General features: G+C 33.4%; 1 long non-coding RNA gene across 1 annotated transcript; it reads right to left on the minus strand.

Moving 5' to 3' along the window:
* Positions 1 to 311: 311 nt before the first annotated feature.
* On the minus strand, positions 312 to 20,551 carry LOC113497538. The gene is made up of 3 exons (XR_003400900.1): positions 20,299 to 20,551; positions 2,094 to 2,486; positions 312 to 1,783 (listed from the first exon to the last, which is right to left on the minus strand). It is a non-coding gene; the product is annotated as an uncharacterized LOC113497538 (long non-coding RNA).
* Positions 20,552 to 24,795: the final 4,244 nt, after the last annotated feature.

Consider the following 24,795-nt stretch of genomic DNA (forward strand, 5'->3'; position numbering starts at 1 on the left):
ACTAAGTGTCTGCAAAGGTCTTAGCTGTCGGGGATAGTTGATGGCTGGTATTATAAAGATCGTATACGACCATTAAGCAGTGTTACCTACTAGTGACGACTGAACACGCGCACAGCGTCGGAAATAGACAAGCTTAAGGGATAAGCCACCAAGGGACAGGTGAACATTCAGCCAATGAGAATTTAGACAAGGTATCATAGAATAACTCCGCTGCTGGGATAGGTTTGGAATAGACGAGTAGGCGCGAATGGCCGAGGGTGAATATAATGGAAATTAACTATGTATAGTTCAGTTAGGAACAACACATTTTCTTTGCTGTATTTTTCGTTACATAGAGTCGTCGACACATCCAACATTTCAATACAATTCGAAAAAGCAAACAGCATGCCTATTCGGAACACTCAGAACAACTTAATACTCAAAACATTATGCAGTTTTGAAACTCCTTACAGTAAACCGCCATACGGCAGACTAAAACTAAAATAAATATTAGCGTTATATGTAATTAACTATTTCATACAAAATATTGTAGCAAGCGAAACGTATAACTAGTTATTACTCTAACGGTATTAACCATTTACCTATATTCAGTCACATTCATCTTAAACAAGCACTTGCAAATATTATGTGAATTGAACACTTCGTAACGAATCATTTATTAACTCGCTCACATATACATACAGATGGTTGCTTCGAGAGACTTAAAACCACTTCTCTAAGCAGTTGTAAGAGCGAGAAGTCGCTCTACATTGAGTATAGCGCCGTCCTCCTCTCACGTAGTAATTCTGCTTTCAGCAGTAGCGTTAGGTTCCCTGAATCTGGCAACGTAGGAACTAAACGAAAATCGGTATACGCTGTCTTTGCGCTTTCTTTTGTCACTCACTTGCAGTAGTTGGAATTTTTGTTGACTCCGCGATTCAATTAATGAGCACCTACTCGTAAGTGCGCCATTTTTGTTCTTTATTTGAAATAGATCTATTTCTAACATTTACGTAAATATAGTTTTGAATTTAGATTATTTTTTATTCTCTTTTTTTAACTTTTTTTTTTAATTTTCGTTTAGTTCGCCACCGCCATTGTTAAAATAACTGCGAATATTATGTATCATAATACTGTTATTACCTATTAGTGAAACTTCATTAGGCCAATAGCATTAACACTACTCAATAACGTTGTGTTCAAACTAAATTGCATTTCAAACATTTCCATTATAAGTTAAGAGTGTTATTGACATTCAATTAAAAGTTTGTTTTATTTGAATAAAACCTTATGAGTGGTTAAGGCTTTTTATATTGTCATTCTATTAGATACGTGTTTGTTTTCTATTATCTTAGTGATAAGTCCCCTGGTGACAATCGTGATATTGCCTTTTTAAAATACAATTCTAAAAACACAGCTCGGCTGAATCATCAAACTTTTGTGCGACGCAGTAGCAAACACGAAATTAAAAGTAAAAAATATTTTCTTAACTACACTCTTTAAACATTGCGACTATTTACTTTATATTCAATTTATAAATACGGCCTCTATACATTGTAACCATGTAAGTTCGCTTTACAGCTCTATGTATATTTACTATTTCTCGATAAAGTGCAATCGAAAGAAGTTGACTCTGATAAGTACCCATGATACAGACCAACTCAAATACTTGAGTCCCGTGTTCCACCATCTTAGTCTTTACATAACAAGAATTCATTTAAAACTCGACTAATTGGTAAAAAATGTCTACATTTCGACACCTACATTCTCATAAGGCTTCTTCGTAATAAACTCCTACGTTGATCTGAAACAATGAAAATGTTCAATGAATTAGATATATTTAAAGGTGAAACGTGGGATAAATTAATAACTTTTCGAGCTCAGAATGTTTCAGGAGTTACGCGCAATTTTAATGCTAGGTCCGCTCCGATTTTGACTAGCACGGTTCATTGTTAAAAGTTATGGAGTTTAGAGTTAAAATAATGAATTTGAGTGCGGCAATTGGTATAAAATTTTGTGGTTGCTGCCAAGAACTTGTTCTTGGTGTTAATCGATTTAGTTAAAAGTTGATTTTGGAATAAGTCACGCGAATATAGATGTACCTAGATACTTACATATTATATCAGTGCTTATACTACACCACATGCACAGGACAGCTGTCCTTCGCTCTAACGTTGTCTAGCGGGGGCGAGATCACGACGTACGTGTCCCGGCTGGTAGTAGGAACCTCGTCATCACCAGCGAACAATGGCGGCGGCGGGATGACGTCATCTTCCACCTCGTCCTCCGTCACCTCCGAGCGCTTGCTCCGGCCCGGCATGTAGTTCATAACACAAGTCACAGCAATCAGGAACAGGAAGAATATGAACACCACGTCGAACATGATTAAAAAGTTTAGCATTACAAGTTGCATCACGTCACTGGCTAGCTCCCCTCACATTCTGCGTACGTTAACGAGATGAGAGGCACTGTTGCTATTCGCATTTTATAGCATTGTGTTTCGATATCTGAAACAAATGAAACATGGTTCTCAATCAAGGCAGAGATTAAACACAATCTGCAGAGCGAATACTTGGATAACGGGAGGGTAAATACCGATCAATGTGATGCCGCCAAATTATTTGCAGATGCTCCGGCAAACAGTTACTACTTGGTCCGCATTGATTGGTATGCAGGCAATATAAATGTTGGCTTAAAGGTTTTATATATTTATTTTTCGTTTTCATACTTATTACAATTTGAACAATGTTTACGTAGTATCAGTTTACCTGTGATTTTGCCTGAATTCTGGGCATCATAAAAAAATAAAACAAATTTCCTTTTTTGGAAACAGGTACTGGCATTTATTCAAGTACCAGGATTATACCGTTAACGCATATAAGACACACAAAAAGAGAGTAGTACATAATTTCCCTCAAATTTTGAATATTTTGATGGAAATATGGATTAAAAAAACATAACAACGAGTCGAAACATAAACAGATTACGGACCTTTTCTGCTTTAATAAATCTGACGCATAAAAAATACGTAACAGGCTTTGCTCCAAATATTAATCCGTTGTACAATATACACAAATTAAATACCAGATAAATATGCCTTTACCAAACCTTCAATATGCTTTTCCGATGTGCTACAGGGTAAAATGATCCGTGAAACATCGAGTTTTCCGCTTCGAAAAACTCTCGTGCGGTTCTGTTACATTGTTTTCACGCACAGTTAAATCACGTTTTAAAACGTACCGAAAAGAATTGGCGTCTACCTTCCGTAAGTATTATACTGGCCCCAGTTTCCGGTACGACTGTGGAGCTCTTCATTTTCAAAATCCCGTCAAGTGCGAGTCAGTTTCATTTAATTTTGGGTTCGGTGCAAAAAGGGTAAATTAAAAAACAAAATTTATGGTAGCTCATCAAATTTATGGCCTAACCAAGATTTGCTTAATCTTAATTTTTCATTCTCATGAAATACAGCCTATTGACAGACGGACTCACAGAGGACCCTTAGTAATAGGGTTCAGTTCTTAGGTTCTTACCCTTTAGACACGGAATCTTAAAAATCAGACATTTTAATCGAGTGCCTTCATGATTGCAGACGAATGTAACAAAAATAAATATTTATTTCTGCTTTCACATTTAAATGTTGACGGTTCATTCTCTTTGGACTCGTAATAGCGGTTACTCAGAGATTTATATCATAAACCTTCAGACGGGATCTGTATCTCATACTTTACTATTGGATCGGAACGAATCCTTATTCAATATAATGTTTAGTTGGATTTTCTATGAAGCTAGCAAAGTCGGTTGAGACATGTAACAGATTTATTATTTTCTGGCAGTTAGGAAAACGCATTTAAGTTATATTTTATTTCTGAATTTTACTTTACTTTGATCAGAGGCAATTTTATTTATAATCCCAAAGGCGCTTCCAAATTTACTCCTCATGACAATAAAATTCAAAGACCTATAATATATATTTTTTTCGACCACAATTAAACAATAAGTATATTTTTTTTGGGAAAAATATAAAAGAACATTCACGAAATAAATAAACCTTAAAAATGTATTTTAGTACGATAATAATAATATTAGGAAACATTAAAAGTCTTTTCAGCATAAAAAACCTTCCGTTTTCTTATCACGACGGTTGGGACAATCTATTCCTATTAGATGGTAACTTGTAAAAAGTTCGAAGACGAAGTTCCGAAAATTTGTGATAGCGAAACGAAAAGGGTTTTGTCTTTCGTAGGGCATATCAATTTGATATAGGAACTTGAAGTTTCAGGAGTGGAAAGTTGTTGAATGTATCAAATGAAACGGAACTAAAGTTTGGTTGTGCTTTTGTTTCTATATCGAAATGTAAGACATTTTCGGTATTTTTTTTTACACAGTTGAAAACTGTTTCATATTTTTTACAAGTGTTAACGAAGATAATAATGATATCTATACTTCTGTACTAATATATAAAGCTGAAGAGTTTGTTTGTATGAACGCTAATCTCAGGAACTACTGGTTTAAATTGAAAAAATATTTTTGTGTTGAATAGACCATTTATCGAAGAAGGCTATAGGCTATATAACATCATCATAGCTGAGACTAATAAGAGCGAAGATACAATGGAAAATGTGGAAAAAATGGGGAAAATTATTCATCTTTGTGGACTTCCGTTGCGTGCGCTGCGAAAATGGTTCAAAATCTTCTAACCACGTGGACGAAGTCGCGGGCATCAGCTAGTAACTGAATAAAACTAAAAAAAAATGCATACGACTCTAAATGTGCACCTTGCTACGATCATCCCCTATTTATAAGGCAAAACAACGTTGCCGGGTCAACTAGTAAATTTGTAATCACATTTTTGATACAATCAAAGGTTTATATAAAGCCATGGAATTTAATAAACAGCTTTGATTGATCTGATCCATCAAAATTGTTTACTAAATGTTCGCGAATCTAAATTAATTATAATAACCAAGTTTTAATACAATTTCACTTGTCACTTTTGATCCTCGTTATTTTTCAAGCGTCCGAAGAAATGTGAGGTATTTATCGTTTAAAACGATTCCGTTCCGCGTTCTTATTCGAATATTAACCGCCAGAATCTCAGAATGGCATCATATTGCAGAATTTACTGTTATGTTTTTAACGCTCTTAAAGATATTAAATTTGATTTCCTTTAATTGTGGGATCCTGTTGATTTAGCGTCCGCTCTGGTCTCCGCACTGGCAATTAAATTCGTGGGTTAGGTTAATCCGTTTAATGGGATGAATCAAACAGTTTAACTAATTTATGAGAGCCCCTCTAGACCTGTTGAGCGGGAAGAATTGGTTATCGCGCTATAAGTTCTCATTTACTGCTTCTGAACTATTGTTTAGTGATGGGATACAAGACTATAAAATCGTTATTTCGTTGTTCTACTTAACTGGACAATTCTTATTAGTCTTCTATCGATCTATATGATTTACTGAGGCTTATGTAACAGAAGAAAACCTTTGTAAACTATTATGTTCTTACAAAAAAAATAATGTGTCCCAATTTTGTAACCTATCTTAAAGTTCTGTTATTTCATAACTGTCATTCTGTGCAATTCAATTTTTACTACTCTGTTCAATAGATAAACCTTTCATATTGTAATAGATGTCGACACGCAAAGTAAACAATAAGACATAAAACTATTCCCACACTATATGGTGGGAGGACCCTTAAGGCGAAGTTTGTTTATTTTAAAATTGGCTGAGGAAATGCGATATCACCATATCGAAAGACTTCAACTGCTAGAGCCGAAAAAAATAATACGCCTAATATCACTACTTAAATTGTTCTCGGGCCTGAACATTTTTTTAATGTAAAAATTATTCAGCCAACAATATTTTCATAACATAATGCCATTCTAAAATTAATAAATTAATCTGATAATGGCATTTTAATATTCCCATCTCAAAACGGTTTACCAAAAAGCTCTCATTAATTTGAAGGTTCAACAGAAGCGCAAGAGTACTGCGATTTACGTATTATCCCTTTTAAGGGGCTTAACGAAGTTACAGGCAAAACATTAAGCGTTTATCAGGTGGATGACCCCTCAAAATTATAAGGGACTGTGGTCGTAAACTCACTTGGCTTTAAGAAAATATAGAGAAGCTGGAGGTTATGTGGTTTGAGGGATCTGCGCTTTGAGAAACATCTGAACGTCACTAAAGACGGAAGGATTAGGTATAGTTTGGGTAAGTTGACAAATTCTTTGAAACTGAAAGCCTTTGATAAATCTGATAGAATACCCAATGTTGCATTTTAGGCAAATTTTTAATGTTTAGGTAGAGGGTTACTTCAGAGGACCGCTTATTTTCTTAAATGTGTTAAGAAATTCGCTGTTTTTCTATTTACACAATGAAAAGGATAGCGGAAATTTAAAACTCTCAAAAACCAATCGCCTAACTAAGTACACGCAAAGAGGCTTCCTCGGGTCAAGTTCTTGGGTCAAGTCTTATCCATAATTCCAATTGAAAAGATTAATTTCTAAATTGGACGAGAAACAAAGACTGCTTAACGCTGGGCACCTACTTCAATTTTTCGTTCGGAATTCCATTGATCCACCCTAAAAAGGTTCTTCACCCTAAAGAACTTGGGATCGGATATTCGTAAGCAAATTCCCTCAGGCTTGCAGATTTATACGATGTAATATCTTGGTCAGTAAGGGCTCAACATTATTAACTACCGCATTAGAAGAATGGAAATACATTTGATTTTTGGATCCTATTAGTTAATGAACCTTTATTGACCCCGTACCATAAGACTTGCTATTTCGAAAAAGGTTGTTTCAATCCGAAACAAATTAAGCGTAAACGCATTTTATTCTCAAGGGAAATCCGTTTCATAGTACAAGTATAGCATATGTTAATAAGGGTTCATTTTACAAAACTGAATTTACGTGAAACCATATTCGTTGTGCCACATAACATTCTGAGATTCAATTGCAGCATTCGCCAGTAAATCTCCAAGTTCTGCAACCTTGTTCTATAAGCCTATAACATCACTTTGGATCCTGACAGGGCTGTCACACATCAGCTTTACGTCACTTGCGTATAGGGACGTACTGAAATACGTTTCCGTCCTCGACATCGAGTCTGTCTCGATTGTAATCCTATACACACCGCATTTTGTCTCAAAACAATGTCGGTATTACATTCTTTGTTTGCGTTGTTTTTGTTTTACACGCAACATGTTTGGTTTGGATCAGATTAATAAAGTTTTTGTGTGTAAAATGTAATGATGGTACAACCCTGTTATATTCAAACTGGGCTTACAATGAGTCTTAAGTTGTGGGGATATTTATTTATTTATTTATTTATTTATGTACACACAACATTGTAGGAATAAAACAAGTATAAAAATGAAAATACAATAGGTACAAAGGTACTGCTTATTTCTTAAGAAATTTCTGCCAGCAGACCTGCGACAGGAGATAAGAAAAAAGGAAACATAGACACAGTGTGTAAAAAAAAAAAAATATATAGGAAATATGTGTGATATGTAATATTAAAAACATGAAGTTCCATCAATTTAAACGCTTTGCTGTTTATTCACTTTATATTACCTAAAACAAGAAGGGTTCTTACATAAAACAAGAAATCAAATTCCCGAAAAATATAATTAATCTTAAACTTCATAATTTCCGTATGTCGATTTATACTAAAATGATACAACGGTTTACTCACGCGTATTTATCGGTATTGCCCGACTAGTTTCGGACCCAAATGGAGTCCTTAATCATGAGAGACGGTGGGGTCGCGAATGATGAAATCCTGATAAATACGCGCGTTATATAGTTTTAGTATAATCATTAGAAGTTTTAATACCCCATTTGTTTTATTTATTCATGCCTAAATTATTTAGAAATAACATCCTTGTCATTTAATTAACTTGATACCCATCTAAAATGACGCTTCTGAAGTAATTAATGTAATTAGCTATTATAACTGTCTACGTTCAATTACTTACTACCAAAAGAAGGAAGTAAACAGTTATGGTATAACATTTTGGTATATATTATTTGTTTACCGTATTGATAATTAATTATATATAATAATTATTGATATTTAAATATCAAAACTTGATGATAATGATAATTTATAACCTAACGACGAGAACTAATGTATGTAAATGTATTTAAAGTAAAAACAAACCAAAAAAAAAAACTGCATCGAATTTTATCGATATGCAGCTATAGGTAAATCGATAATAATTTCTTTAAAAAATCGTATGTTTCCACACAAACATAAGTTCATCTAATCTCTACGATATCAAGTCTAAAGAGTAATGGAGCAAAAATAACTCCCGTAAGTTTTAGACCTAACGATCCAAAATGAAACTAGTCATCATATCGATTATCGATTATGTAAAATATGCCTCTAATATCGAGACATACCACACACTGTAATTTATGACCTTCTAGTATTTTAACGGTCATTCCTACGTGACGTTACGTGTTTTTGTAATGGATTCTGACGAATTAAAAGTTTACTGCCGACTAGGACTGTTAAAAGTCACGCGCACGTGAATACTCATTTCCACTAATAACGAATATTCATATGCTAAAAAATGTTTGCTTTCATTTTTCGGATGGGAATACAACCGATACTTTTGATTTTTTAGAATTTGTTGAGACAATTAAGTGCTACATCAAAAGAAAAAAGCAATTCGCACCTTCTTTAAAAAGGGCGTTGACTTGACATAATATATTTTTTTAAATAACTCAGTTTCTAATTTCAAATCTAATAATCAATAAATCATTCCACAAGACAAGAACACTTCAAAACCAATCCTACTTGAAACTAATCGCATCACAAAATATTGCCATAAAGCTTTTTCGGTCAATCTCATACAAAGTTCGTCGACTCAGCGGGCGTGGGGAGGTTCCTGCATTGTGATAAATTGCCCCTCACTACCATCCAATCGGCTTAGTCATTAACTACAATTTGTATAAAGTTTGTGTTACTCAGACAGGTTGGAAAGGTTTTAACGTCAGCGCCGAGAACCCCGTTTCAATTTAACAATTTCACATAACTTTTGGGTTGCACTGGACGTTTATGATCGCACCTTATCTGGCTTAGAGGTATTTAAGGTAGTTCTTGTTAACTATGCTGTGATAACCTGCCCTTACATTGTTGTTAGCAGATTTTAGAGATACCTGGAGTAATTTGACGCCTTCGTGAAAGGTGACTGAAGTTGGTATATTGAGTACCCATGTCTTAAGTTATTAATCGTAGTTATGACGCTTAGAGGTTTAATAATGGCATTTAATAGTAACAAGTTAAGCTTAAAGAGTTTTCTTTTTAATGCAACCTGCTGAGTACCACGTATATCTTATTCTTGTTAAATTATTGTTTTACTAACTTTCCGCCCGCGCCTTCGCCAACGTCGAGGTCGGTTATATCGCGTTTCCAAGAGAACTCTTCAAAAGTCCGAGATAAAAACTATCCTATGTTCTTTCTCAAGGTCAACTCTATCTCTGTGCCAAATTCCATTAAAATCAGTTCAGTGGTTTAGATGTGAAAGTGTAACAGACAGACAGACAGACAGAGTTACTTTCACATTTATAATAATAGTAGGGATTCTTACTGTTGTTACGCTATCCGATACCAAGGAGATGAATTTAATATAATATAAAATTCTTTTCTTGAAATATAAATACTAATGATTATGTAATAGTGTGAAATATATGTAAATACTGGTAATGTAAGTAAAGGTGATCTAATTCTAAAACTTAACGTTTAAGTTATTTTCTTGTTAGATTAATAGGTTATTAAAGCGTGTAAGAATTCGTCCTACTATTAAAAGGAAAAAGGTAACATAATTGATGAATTGAAAACCTTCCGATGCTTATTTTGGATCCATGGTCTTTAGTTATAATCGCCCACACTTCAACCTACATACAATGAACATGAATACTTCTATTTATTATTTTATTTCTTACAATGATTAAGAGCACATTTTCATTTAATTTAGTTGCTTGAAATCTAACAGTTATTATATCATGAAAAAATAAGATTAGAGTAGTTCATTCACGAGATATTTTTCTTTACACCTGACCAGTTTTTGAGCTCATTACAGAGAATCGCAAGCTTTACAATATTTTGACAAAACTCTGTTTTTTTTTTTAAGAATTCATGAATTTATCTGTTTTTCTCTAAAAAGTGTATTGAAATTAGCGAAAAATAATCAGGTAGCCAATACAAGCTCTGAATATTATTTAGGAAGCTCTAGTCTCCCCATTTAGCTTAAAATTGTTCAACATCTTACATTCTTAGACTTTTCAAACTTACTTCAATATACAAATGGAGGCCTTTGTTACGATGTGATAGTATCTATGACAGTTGCGAATAGGTCCCGCCATGACGTTGCACTTTCATAATGATGTACAATATAATGGAGGGTAAGAATGCTAGCTGTGTACGGACTATTGTGAGGTCTAAGTAATGTGTGGGGCTGGGGGCCTACCACGATTTCGCCTCTCTTATACCTATAGGATTTACATGAGTGAAATCGTTGCGCTCTAGTCTCGCCTTGCGGCTAGCCTCGGAGTTTGTTGGTTTTTTTTAATACCTCGCACACGATCGATTCGCACACGATCGAAACAAGAAGAACCATGATTCGCGAACTTGACAGCGAGACTACTAAGAATTTTACAGTATTGGAAGGGGGGCGCGACTCTACCGTCCGGCGCCGTCCTTTAAAGCGATATCTTACTTCCAAAACGTCTAAGGACATGTGGTAGACCCCTTTTAGGGCTGCGATTGCGTAGATGGGATCCATGTTTTCTTGAGTGTTAGATGTGAATATCAGTAGCAACATATGGATAGGATTTGTGTTGGATTTTAGTTCAATATATATTTATGTGGGTGCGATTGTCTAAATCGTGTAGAAACTAAAATTTCTACACGTTTCCCATCTTAACACAGTAAAAGTCTGAAGAAAGAGGCAAGCGAGTAATTATTATGAGCAATTTTAATATACCTATATATAATAATATTATTTGCAGCATAACAAATGCCAATGCCATTAAAACTTATTTTACAATACTAGAAGAAGTACCATCATTTTTATATAGAACATGAAAAATATCAATATTAATTCAATACATAATTAATCACAACTCACAAATCGATCACAAAAAGATACTAGACTTTTTACATCTGATTAATTCTTTCCAACTTTCACTAAACAGAAATTAAAACTGTGAATCACAAAAAGAATTTCATTCCTTTGTCAATCATCCATAAACGATTTTTATTTATTTTTCACTTCTCCAATCACCGAAACTCAGTCGATGGTTTAAAAAAGTTTAGATACTCCAGTTTGTTATTGAATTCAGGATGAAAATCAAATTAAATTTCGTACAATAGTTCCCAAAGCGGTTCAAAAAAGGGAAAACTGATTTGATTCTCTTGTATGAATGCGAATCACTGTCTAACTATCCAAGTATCGATGCCGTCGTCATGATAGCAGAGGCAATATACAGATTTCGAAATAAAAAAAGCAGAAATTGGAAATACGTAGACAGCAATCCGGATTGGCTATTGTCTGTTGGAGCTACATTATTTTGTCCCGAATATATGAGAAAATTTCGTGTACTTTCATGTTGGGTGGTTGAAACTGTGTAATGGTCGCAAAAAAAAGACTCTCAATTATAGTAGTGCGGGAAATATGTTTGTTATATATTGAGAACTGAAAGTTTCTCTCAGGATTTTCTTTATAGATTGTCCTAATGAAATTAATAAAATACCGTCGTAAAACGTGTCTATAATTACATGAAAGTTTCTTTCAGGATTTTCTTTATAGATTGTCCTAATGAAATTAATAAAATACCGTCGTAAAACGTGTCTATAATTAGATGAATTATCAAAATTATGGAAACCTGCACTATTTAATTTAACTTGCAATAGCTTTGGAGTAGGCATTTTACTTTGTAATCTTTATTTTGTAATGATATTGAAATGAAAAAAAAAATATTTTGTAATCTTTTTACGCAACTCCCAAAAATTTACCCTATGAAATTTTACTAAATTTTTATAAATACGAGTACATACGTAATATCGTAAACTACTTGCCTAAAATGATAAAGCAAGAAACCTGTTTGTTTGACAGATCATTTCAACAGGGTGTGAAGTTTTCCCTCCATAAGCTCCCGTAACACCCTGTATACCCATCTCATTCTGAGTGTTGACACGTCCCTTGTAGTGGGTAGTAAAGGGTTGCTTAAATGAATAGTATGTAAAATCCCTAGATAAGCTACGAAAAATGTGCTGGATAACACTCCGTTGTTTTATATTCAACACATCATTCATATGGTTTTAAATTAAAAATTGTTTGTATGATTGTATACATATGTATATAATTTTATGGCCATTTACTTATTTAGAATCCGGTAAAGTAGATAAAACAATAATTAGTGAATAGTGTCATGAAATCTAGATTTTTATAAACCTATTGAACTCACGAAGAGGCATTATGACTTTTCTGATAATATCGTCAATTTTATGGGAAAAGAAGAGTTTTATACTTATAAAAAATCAAAATAATACGATGAATAATACTTGAAATAACTGAGATTGCAAATAAACGAGCTACCAGACATTGTCTATTCGTACCAACAGCCGTATCAACCTGGAAAAATCTTCACAGATACCAGGACACCATAACACAAAGCAGTCTTAACATAACAAAATTACCTGACTCCACCGAGCTCCCGGAATCCAACATCGGATTGCGATCAATCGCGTGATCTCCAAAGTTAATAGAAGCGCCAATAACGAGACCTAAATTCAATTAACCCACATACGATATTCATGTTGTATGTTCAAGTGTCTGTAATTGGTGTTTCACTAACTATATATTAAGTTTAAGTCTTGTATGGCCGTGCCCGATATTGGATTATTTATATCTTTAATAGCTTTTGTTGGTGACCTGGAATTTAGCTGCATAGAGAAAATAGGAACATTTTATTATACTTATTATTTGTTTGCTCTATACGAATTTTAATTAAGCTTAAACCCCGAATAAGGTCATTGTCCTATTTATACTCCCATACAAATTGATTTTTTTTTTGTATTGAAATAAAAATCGGTCAAGTGGATCCCCTACTTTACTACTTATATTTTTTATTATAGAGCATGTATTAATCTGTATCATGGTTTATTAGAAACAGCCTGGTGACAGACGGACGGCCAGACCAACATGGAAGTTTTAAGTAAACGAGTTCTGTTTAAAATTTTGTATACGGACCTCTACAAAAAAAGTATTATTAAACCAGTAAGTAGTACGATTACAAGATGATATTTCAGTAAGGAATTTAGCCAAAAACCCATTTGAAATGTCAAATTTGCATATGCATAAAGAAATTCGAGCCGGTAGACGTCTGTGGAAACCAACTTAACACACTTGAATGCTCAAACTTGGCGACTATTTGCAGACCATATCAAATATTCCTCTCCATCGCGGAAAATTCGAATGGAAAAGGTCAAAGGCGATATACGACCTTCTCTGAAAATCGTGGAATACTGTATCAGCTAGCGGTGTCAATTTAATTGGTACTATATACCACTCTGAAATATGAATAAAATAGGGCTTAAAACGAATGTTATCGAAAGAGTATTTGTGAAGAACGGACATACATTTTGGAGGACTGTTCTAAAATTTACTAATTGTGTACGAAAAGTTTTGAGAACTTTATTTGTCATACACCAAATACAGTTGCTCAGTAGTACCAATATACTTTTAATCATAACTTAAAAACCGTGAGTAAACTATTAAATAATATCATTTCTAATGTGCCTAAATATTGACCTCTAAATGACACTTTCTGATTTTGTTTTTATAATAAATTTTTAGAAGCTTTCCAACAAAATAACCTTTCGGAAACTTCACAGGTCAACACTTTTACATCAAGGTTTTCGGAATTAAAAAACATAAATCTTTTACGCACAAATACCCTACCGAAGTCCGAGCGAGGGCGTGGGTGCAATTACAAAAACAAATCTCAGTTACTTCCAAGAACTTCCACTCATGTCGGAACATTGTATTATGGAATTGGTAGGGTGTTATTTACATTTTAGGATAAATCTACTTGTATAATTTCATTGTTAGTTGCCTGAGATAGAACAAATATGTTCCAAGAAATAGTAACAAACGTCTAGGCCACCAAGAAGTGTTTTAAGAATACAAGCAATAGCTTGATAGCAAACGACATTGTGTTATGTCATTTGAAAAATGATTGCAATATATTTAATGCTACTTAACCAACTCAAAATATATTTGTCACTTCGCGTGTTGATTTTAGATTTAGCAACATTTGTTTTCACTAACGAATATTGTTGTCACTTAAAAGTGCTTAGTATACAGTATATTTATTGTATTTTTCTACATTCCTCTTTTCCCAAAACGTATCTAGTTTTAGAAATGCAGAATCATTGGCAAGCACACAAAAACCCATCGTAAAATAATGACAGCTGTCTAAACCACTTTAAAAGCAAATATAACAATCATATGAAACAAAATCCAGCATTTCTAGCTTCTTTAACAACAGAAGCTTCTAAACAATCAGTACTTAATGAAGTAAATATTCACTCGCAATCATAATTACTTCGTTTCAAACCATGAACAATTTACTTTAAGTACAGAGTAAATAAACACGCAAAGCCGTATTGTCTTACCGAATATTAATCGTCTTTCACTTAAGTATGTTGTTACACTGTGAACACACGTAAATTTGCACTAATTAAACAATTTAATGTTATTTATATACGAGGGTTTTACTATCACCGCTAGAAGTAAACGAGATGACGTTATACAAAGCGTAGACCAATGTCTCTTTTCGACATATTAATTCTTACCCCAAGGAGCAGTGGTAGGTCCCATGTTTAATACGCCATAATATCATTATTAAATCGACAAACAGCTTACTCGTGACCTATTTATAGAACTCGAGTGATTATTAAATAAAGATGAAGAAAGATTTGTGAGAAGCAACATTATAATTGCTTGTTATTTCTTTTAAATGAGATCTTATTTTAGATGCAATCGGTTTTACATAATTAGAAAATAAATCCAATGAAAAACGAAATAAACTCTAATATCTTCTAACTTAATACAATTTTACGTCAATATTTTAAGACAAAATACGTGTGACATACACGTATTTTGTCTTAAATAAGTAAATAGGTAATAAAAAATATTTGTGTAATCTCAGCTCAATTGCTTCTCGTGATAATAAGCTACTGTAAAGCCTTTAGAAACTTCTTGAAGTAAAGTTGCATTTGAGTAATTAGGTATAAGATAACGAATATCAGTTTAATGAAACACAAACGGTAAGGAGTTATGAGCTTAGCTTCAGTAAATATTCTGGTATGCGATATTCGGCTTGCGACTTCGAAGCGAAAGAGGTCAAAGGCTTTGGTTAAGTCCAAAACTAGTCGAGTGTAAGTACTTGATATATTCACTTCAATATAAGTAAGGTGTATGATTTTTCTGTGATTATGTTGGAGATTTATATTGAGGGCTGGGATTTAGATTACATATTAGAAGTGGTTTCTTAGGTTTACGCGAATGTTAGACATTGAAATGAAACTACATATCAGAAGTTGGAAATATCATGTAACTAAATAACTATATGATATTAATAGACAAAAATGAATGAGTGAATAGTAGAAAATATATAAAGAGTATCTCGGCAAAAGATTTAAAATGGATAAAACAAAAGATTACCTACAATAAAATGGTTCTGAATGAAAAAGACGAACCTAATTTTGTGGCTTTTAAATAAAAATATTTAAAAACTTCAATGAAAAGCTTGTAACAAAATAAAAGTCACACATTTTCTTTACAATACCATCTACCCGTATAATTTAATTTTAATTTAATTTATTTATTAAGATAACATAATCCACTTGTTAGTAATACATGAATAATATGGTTAGTAAGTCACAATCACAATATAAACATATAAAAATACAGCAACATACAGAATAGATTAGACATGAAGTCTTATAACATTATTCATGTACGGGGAATCTACCCTATAAGCTATCATGTTCAGGATGCTGTTGGTGCTGGCGCGTACTCTGCTGACCATTGAAGCGATGCGTTTTCGCATTATCGCGCTAAAACCGTCAACATGCGCGTCCGCGAACATGCCGGAGGCACTACAATAACGCGGCAACCCCAACAGCATCCTGAACGCATTATTATACTGGATCCGAAGGGATTCGTACGATCTTCGAGTATATGTAATCCATAGGCTGCACGTGTAGAATGTTGTGCAATACGCTCTAAACAAGGTTGTTTTAGCACCAGTGGAGCAACGTACAAACCTACGAGATACCATATTAGCTCTTACCGATAAAGCCCTTCGTTCCCGTTCCATGTCCATGTCGTCACGTAAATCTGAGGCAACCACATGACCTAGGTATTTAAAACTATCTACTCTTTCTAAGGAGGTTCCATTTATTTTTAGCGGGGGAATATTGGTGGGATATTTAGTTCCGGATTTAAAGACCATAACCTGGCTCTTTTTTTCATTATATTTAAGTCCATGGGTTTGTGCATACCCCTCACATAAACAAAGCAGCCTCCTTAGACCACAGACTGAGGCGCTCAACAGCACCATATCGTCAGCATAGCTGAGATTATTGACGCATACGTCATCAATATGGCATCCGACATGTTCGTTGCTGAGCGTGACAATCAGTGCATTAATATATAAATTAAAGAGTACAGGAGAGGTCAACCCTCCCTGCCTCACACCACACTCCATTTTATACGAATCAGACAGTTGCCCTGCCCACCTTACATTGTTGACCTGGTTTCCATACCAATACCTAAAGATATTTATGACTTCTGGAGGCGTATTCTCCTCTTTTAACTTTTTCCAGAGTATGTCGTAGGAAACCAGGTCAAAAGCCTTAGAAAGGTCTAAAAAAACACGCATATATTGGCGTTCCCCGATCTGTATAATATCTGACAGTTTGCTTGAGACACACATATTATTGAAGCAAATGATTGAATGTCACAATAGGCACACAGAACAAAAATGGAGAATAAAATAAAAGCAAAGATTGATTCTCACGTGGATCAAATATTTATATGGCCCACAGATGTCGGATTTTTGTTTAACATCGGTGTGAACTCATTTTTGAAACAAATTATTTTTGTTGAGTTATTTTTATTTTATGTAGAAAATATTTTTTTATGAAACTTGTTGTTATGCATACTGTTTTTAATAACAGGATCAGAATGTATTTAAATGTTGAGTTTGGTTTTGATATAATTTAATAATCATACCAGTTTATAAAATGACAATCTGCTGGGCACTGGTCATATAAATTTTTAGTTAAGCACGCTGCTGAAGGCAGACAAGTTAAAAAACGACGAATGCCCTGGGACTATTAAAGTACGTTGTATATTAACATAAATTAATATATGGACGCTTAGATTTACTTAGCTGGAGATGATTGTGTATACTGCATAATAGGGTTTGGTTAGTAATTGACATTGCTATCAGGGTTTTGCATAGCTTCGTAACTGCGGTGCATAATTATAGTCACTCGAAGTTTCAGCTGATGGTTTGGATTTCTTGCTTAATAATTGTGCCATGAAGATTCATTTTATGTAATGTTCAGGAGAGTTAAATATTACAGGAGAATATAAATGTTTTTTTAAAGGGAAAGCATACGACGACATAATTCTTAATAGTACAACCTCATTTGAAAGTAAAATGAAGTAATGTATGTAAACTCCAACTATACTGGCTTCATATTTTCTCTATATTCTGCACTTTAATTTAAGAAGTCTTAATTTAAATGTTCCGACTAAACAGCAAGATCCTAACCCTTACAAAGAAAACTAAAAGCAATCAAGTTACCCAGAGATACAATCGAATCAGTTCCATTCCTTTGAAAAAACCAGAAGAAATTCTTTGTGATGCAGACTACATGCGAATTGAGTTGAAAGCTGACTACGCTTTGTCCCACTAACGCCTAATATAAAAGTCAAAATTACTAGACAAGTACAAAGAAATGTGTCAAAGGAAATGTTTATTGCGTTGTGCTATTATAACAGCTAAGAGGAAGACAAACGAATACGTCACGAACCTCTTACTCTTGTTTCATTATAATGGGGAAGTTTTGTTTTTGTGATGTAGAAAATGTAAGACACAAGTTATTGCTATACACGTCTGTAAGCTTAAAGTGGAGAGCTCTTGTTATAAAATTTATTTTGTATCTCTTTATTGAATCCTATCCGTGGACCATGAAATTCTCTACCTATACATAAATGGATAATGTCCGGGTCACTGTTAAGGAGTTATTGAAATAGATGTGTAGGAACATTTTTCAGTATATAAATGTGTTTTAGTATTGATCAGTGTTTTAAGGTTTACATACAAGCTTTGAACTTGAAGGTTCAGCTAACAGACGTTATAAAATCAGTTTGATGAATGACAATATTACCTATATATCTATAAATATACGCTGACACATGCCTATTCAATTTCAAACTCTCCATATTCAATATCAACTTTATAATTACCAAAGCTAACTTGTTATAATATTTATAAAACCATCAATGTTCCAAAAATCCTTTACGGGCGGCGAACGACAATTTATAATTTCGTCATCTTTTCAAAATCCCCTGAGGCTTTTCAGGCCTAACTAAGTTATTTCGTACGTGGTCGGACTAAGCTCACTTTAGCTATTATCCCTATTATAATGCCGAGGTTTTCAAGGCAAGTTAACCAATTCGTTTGACGTCACTAATAACACAATTTGCATCAGCGGTATAAGAGAATTTCGTATTCAATTCGACCGGAAAAAGCTTCAATATTGCTATGCCAATGAATGTTAATATGGTCCTTTGGACCTTGCTTCGGCCCTTTTTTTGGCCTCAAAAGATTTTTTACCACAGTATTCTATTTTCGGCGCTGTTTACTTGAAATAAACCGTTTTAGAAGTCAAATTAGGAATTCCATTTATCCAGTTCGTATTTTCAAAGAACATTTCCTTTATAGATCAGAAATTGTAACAGTTACATTGTGTGTGCTAGTTTCGATATTATTAGGAAACCAAAAAAAAAAACTGATTATAATCATGGTTTTGACCTTTAAAAATATTGAAAAGCCATTCATCTTTCACTTCAGAATGTGGCAAATTCCAATATCAGATTGGTACGTAATTAAAATTGTCGAATTTGGAGTTCCGCGCAGGCAAGGATCCTCGTGCACTCCTTTACAGTTCACGCACTCACGTTAATTAACATTTTTGTTACTTGGAATAGCTTTTCATGAACATGTGCTGAATTCCCAAACCACTATTTATTACTTAAACGATTTTTTATATCTAAAACTATAATCTGTATTTACTTTTTGTATGTTTAAATAATGGAATCTTCTTACAGACTTGCAAAATAAATTTAATAATCAACATTGTACTGTCACGTAATTTTCAGTCCGAACAGGTCAATCCAAAGGATCGAAATTCTAAAGGTGATAGTGTAAAATCATTAATAAATATAACAGTACCCTACATTCACTTCCATTCAGAAAACCATAAATTAACAAGCAGGTGCAAATTAAATCCAGTAAGACAAACGCAGTGACAGTTCCCTAAGCCTTCACAAGAACCTTAATTATCCGAATGCAAATGTATGAGAAGATTTAGCTGAATTCACGTAATAACATGTAAGCGTTCACTAATCTATGAGGTAGTGTTGGAGGTACTTGAGATTTCGTTACCCGGCAGAATATAAAGTGTATGAAACTATATCCCACGAAATAGGATTATTCTCACGTCTCCAAATATAGTCCCTTCTTTAAGCATGAAATTATGTGAACTGAATATTTATTTGATTGCGAATTCCCTGTTTTGGGGATTAGTCTCGGATTAATTAACTGTCGTATAAAATATGCCTTGGGTTTTCGTAATTTAGTTTTACTTTTACTGTTTCATTTGGGAGATTTATTTGCATATATAAAATATGGGTCTCTTGGCCAGCAGTGGAACAGTTAATTAATGACTACCATATTTTTTTTTTCTGTTTTAAGTAAAATTTTTCATTCGTTAATTATTGCAGACCTAGAAATATTTTAAATTGTAAGATATTTCTTTTAACTCTAAAACCATTAAAAATGTTAAATTAACATCTTAATTTTTATTTAAACACAATTAATTACCCGACTCAGCACGTTTAATAAAACGTAAATCTAAAATCATGACATTCAAAATTAACCAAAACAATTTACCCAACCATACCAAACTAACAACTCAAGAAGAAACTCCACTCTACCTTAATCCGAGTTTAACAAAACACACGACACAGTTCCATATCGTAATCGCGTATCGGAGGACCGCGGCGGTGCGCGTCGGCCGGCGTCGGGCGGCAGACTAGACGGCCTGGCCCCGCGCTCCCACCCTCGCTGTTTTGATTTACAAACACCGATGCCACTATGTCATGCAGTGTTCGATATCCGGCCGCCATGAAATTTGTAATAAAGACGCTTTTATTAGTCGCTGATGGTTTTTGGTCCTTTTTCCCGGTCTTTTCACCTCGTGTGAAATTGTTAGGGAAATCTGTTCGGAATGAAATGGCTGGGGCGTGCAGACGGTTTATGAATGGATTCGGAACGGGGTGATTGTATATTTAAATATTTGAATTCTATTTACAGGGCTTGTTTTACTGAAAATGGAATCCTATTAGAACGAATTCTGAATATACTGAATAGACGCTTGTATACGGACGTTCTCATTCAGAAAAGGGCTGTTATAATTTAAACATGAATTTATGATATTTTTTTTTAGTATTACTAAATGCACGTGTAGTATGGCTAGTAAAAATCACAATATTGTTATCATTTCGTGTATATTTGTTTTATAAGTACCTAATGTTGTTGAATCTTCAGGAAATCACTGCGCTGTATTGTTACGATCGTAAAATATTTAATCTTTCGCTATTTTTATTTGAAAAGCTTTTGCCGCTATAAAATGCAGTGTTCGATAATTTCTGTCAGCTGCCGTTTATAACAAAGAGCTTCACATGCTATAAATATTTTGGTCCTTCTGTTTTCTTGTTCATAATATTATGATATAACATAATACTGGTAAAAATACAAAGCATGTGTGAAATTAATTTGTATTTGAAAAGTTTGAAATATAAATCAGATGTCACAAGTCTTCCAGTCCTTAGGCTTAGCCTATTTCAGTGGAAAATTGTTAACTACAGCAAAACTGTAAATTCGGATTTGGGTACGGTTAGTTTGGAACAATGTGACGTTTGATTAAACGCCCATAGTTTAAATAATAAAGTTTTATGTAACAGCCTATGGAGTTAAGGTCGGTCTGATTAATGTTACATTAGATTAATTAAGTCCACGTAAATAAAAGAATATACTTGAAGTTAAGAACTTTTGTACTCCCTTGAGGCCGATCGCAGCTGAATTTTTTTCATCGTAATAAGACCTCATATTTTAAGCTACCTGTGTATCACAAATAAAATACACTTCGACTTTGACTTTGACATTATAAAAGCAAGTAAAGAGTAAGAGCCAGTGAAGTAATAATCAGACCGTAAAGTATTATCATTAACTTGTACATATGATCACATGACGTTTAAAAATGGTTAGTCTTAAAGTGCTGCTGGCTGATACTGACAACTAGTTTTTCAGTTACAAAAACTGAAAAACTTACCAAAAGTTATATTACTTCAGCAAGAATAAAAAGTCACTAAGTACATATAATGACGTAATTCGCTAACGAAACTGACTAAAGATAAGAATCATTGCAATCCATTTATAAAACGGCTCAAGCAATATAATTATATTGACACATCCTATATTCAATCTTTAATCCTATACCCTAACCTTTTCAGACTTTGTAGATTAATAGTAATAAAGATAATTCGACTGATAGCAAAAACACTCGTGACTATGACTTAACTATTTAGTAGTGAAATAATTTCTATAGGTCCTATAGCTAATAAAAGACTCTTGTATCGAAGGACTTCATCCGTAAAACACAATCAGCTAACAAATCATATTATGTACTCCCAAATCATTGCCTACTCTGGCAAATAAAATAAAAATAGCGGTCAAAGGCGGTGATTTCGAAATCGCGTGGAAAGAAACAATATCCGCTAGCATTGACTTCCACACTGATTACTTTACCAAATCAAGAAGTATTCAACTCTTACACATTTATGTATTTGATAAAGGAATGTAATCAATCATAATTAGGTGCTAATTTACGATTCTATCCGAAGAGCGCGATATAAAAAATAGAATAGATTTCGATAGAAACTACTAGGTTTCTAAAATTAATGATTTTATGTAGCAGTAAGTAATGATTCTTACTCTTTCAGTTGTACATGCAATGAGTTCACGTCCTTACTCTCGAATACTATAATAAATTTTTTACTTTAAAACACTTAAATGTGTAGCTGTCGGTATTTTATGCTACATAAAAGAGACAGATAGAAACTTCAAGGCGATTTAAAATTGAGTGACATTTCCATATGGATCCTTATAATTATGTGGTATTGAAATATACAAGAGCATTATAGGACCTAGTGGATAAATAGGTTCAATAATTCTTATTATTTTTATGGTATTGCATATATAATATATAAATATACGGTTGAAAGTCATGGTTAGATGATAGATGAAGGTGTTGTTGCTTGCTAGTAGTAGAATTAGACATACATAATTATAGGCAAAAATTATACGAGAAACAACTGAAACATTTCCGAAGTAAACTTACAAATAAATAACCTAAAAACATCTAGGTCGACAGAACTTTGCATAAGGACCGTTAAGGGACCATTAATGTAAGTTATAAATGCTTGATAATAAAGTTTATTTTCAATATGAATATTAAGATGGCGGAAGACCGTGTGTGTCACACTAATATAAAGGCGAAAGTTTGTTGGGGGTGTATATATACTTGTTATCTCTCTTGCTCGAACGGTAAAACCCATTAAGATTTTATTTATAATGGTATGCTATTCTTTACTGAAAGCGTCAAAACGATGGTAAAGTTTTTGAACTTATTTATTTACCAAATGACGGGCGAAGCTGCTAGTATAAGCTGGTAGCACATAATCGCATTTCGCGAAGGTTGTTTTAGCTTTTAAGCTGTAAGCTTGGGTAAACATGATATACTTGAAGTTAAGAACTTTTGTACTCCCTTGAGGCCGATCGCAGCTGAATTTTTTTCATCGTAATAAGACCTCATATTTTAAGCTACCTGTGTATCACAAATAAAATACACTTCGACTTTGACTTTGACATTATAAAAGCAAGTAAAGAGTAAGAGCCAGTGAAGTAATAATCAGACCGTAAAGTATTATCATTAACTTGTACATATGATCACATGACGTTTAAAAATGGTTAGTCTTAAAGTGCTGCTGGCTGATACTGACAACTAGTTTTTCAGTTACAAAAACTGAAAAACTTACCAAAAGTTATATTACTTCAGCAAGAATAAAAAGTCACTAAGTACATATAATGACGTAATTCGCTAACGAAACTGACTAAAGATAAGAATCATTGCAATCCATTTATAAAACGGCTCAAGCAATATAATTATATTGACACATCCTATATTCAATCTTTAATCCTATACCCTAACCTTTTCAGACTTTGTAGATTAATAGTAATAAAGATAATTCGACTGATAGCAAAAACACTCGTGACTATGACTTAACTATTTAGTAGTGAAATAATTTCTATAGGTCCTATAGCTAATAAAAGACTCTTGTATCGAAGGACTTCATCCGTAAAACACAATCAGCTAACAAATCATATTATGTACTCCCAAATCATTGCCTACTCTGGCAAATAAAATAAAAATAGCGGTCAAAGGCGGTGATTTCGAAATCGCGTGGAAAGAAACAATATCCGCTAGCATTGACTTCCACACTGATTACTTTACCAAATCAAGAAGTATTCAACTCTTACACATTTATGTATTTGATAAAGGAATGTAATCAATCATAATTAGGTGCTAATTTACGATTCTATCCGAAGAGCGCGATATAAAAAATAGAATAGATTTCGATAGAAACTACTAGGTTTCTAAAATTAATGATTTTATGTAGCAGTAAGTAATGATTCTTACTCTTTCAGTTGTACATGCAATGAGTTCACGTCCTTACTCTCGAATACTATAATAAATTTTTTACTTTAAAACACTTAAATGTGTAGCTGTCGGTATTTTATGCTACATAAAAGAGACAGATAGAAACTTCAAGGCGATTTAAAATTGAGTGACATTTCCATATGGATCCTTATAATTATGTGGTATTGAAATATACAAGAGCATTATAGGACCTAGTGGATAAATAGGTTCAATAATTCTTATTATTTTTATGGTATTGCATATATAATATATAAATATACGGTTGAAAGTCATGGTTAGATGATAGATGAAGGTGTTGTTGCTTGCTAGTAGTAGAATTAGACATACATAATTATAGGCAAAAATTATACGAGAAACAACTGAAACATTTCCGAAGTAAACTTACAAATAAATAACCTAAAAACATCTAGGTCGACAGAACTTTGCATAAGGACCGTTAAGGGACCATTAATGTAAGTTATAAATGCTTGATAATAAAGTTTATTTTCAATATGAATATTAAGATGGCGGAAGACCGTGTGTGTCACACTAATATAAAGGCGAAAGTTTGTTGGGGGTGTATATATACTTGTTATCTCTCTTGCTCGAACGGTAAAACCCATTAAGATTTTATTTATAATGGTATGCTATTCTTTACTGAAAGCGTCAAAAC

This window comes from Trichoplusia ni, chromosome 9, assembly GCF_003590095.1.
Source record: "Trichoplusia ni isolate ovarian cell line Hi5 chromosome 9, tn1, whole genome shotgun sequence".
Taxonomy (NCBI): domain Eukaryota; kingdom Metazoa; phylum Arthropoda; class Insecta; order Lepidoptera; family Noctuidae; genus Trichoplusia; species Trichoplusia ni.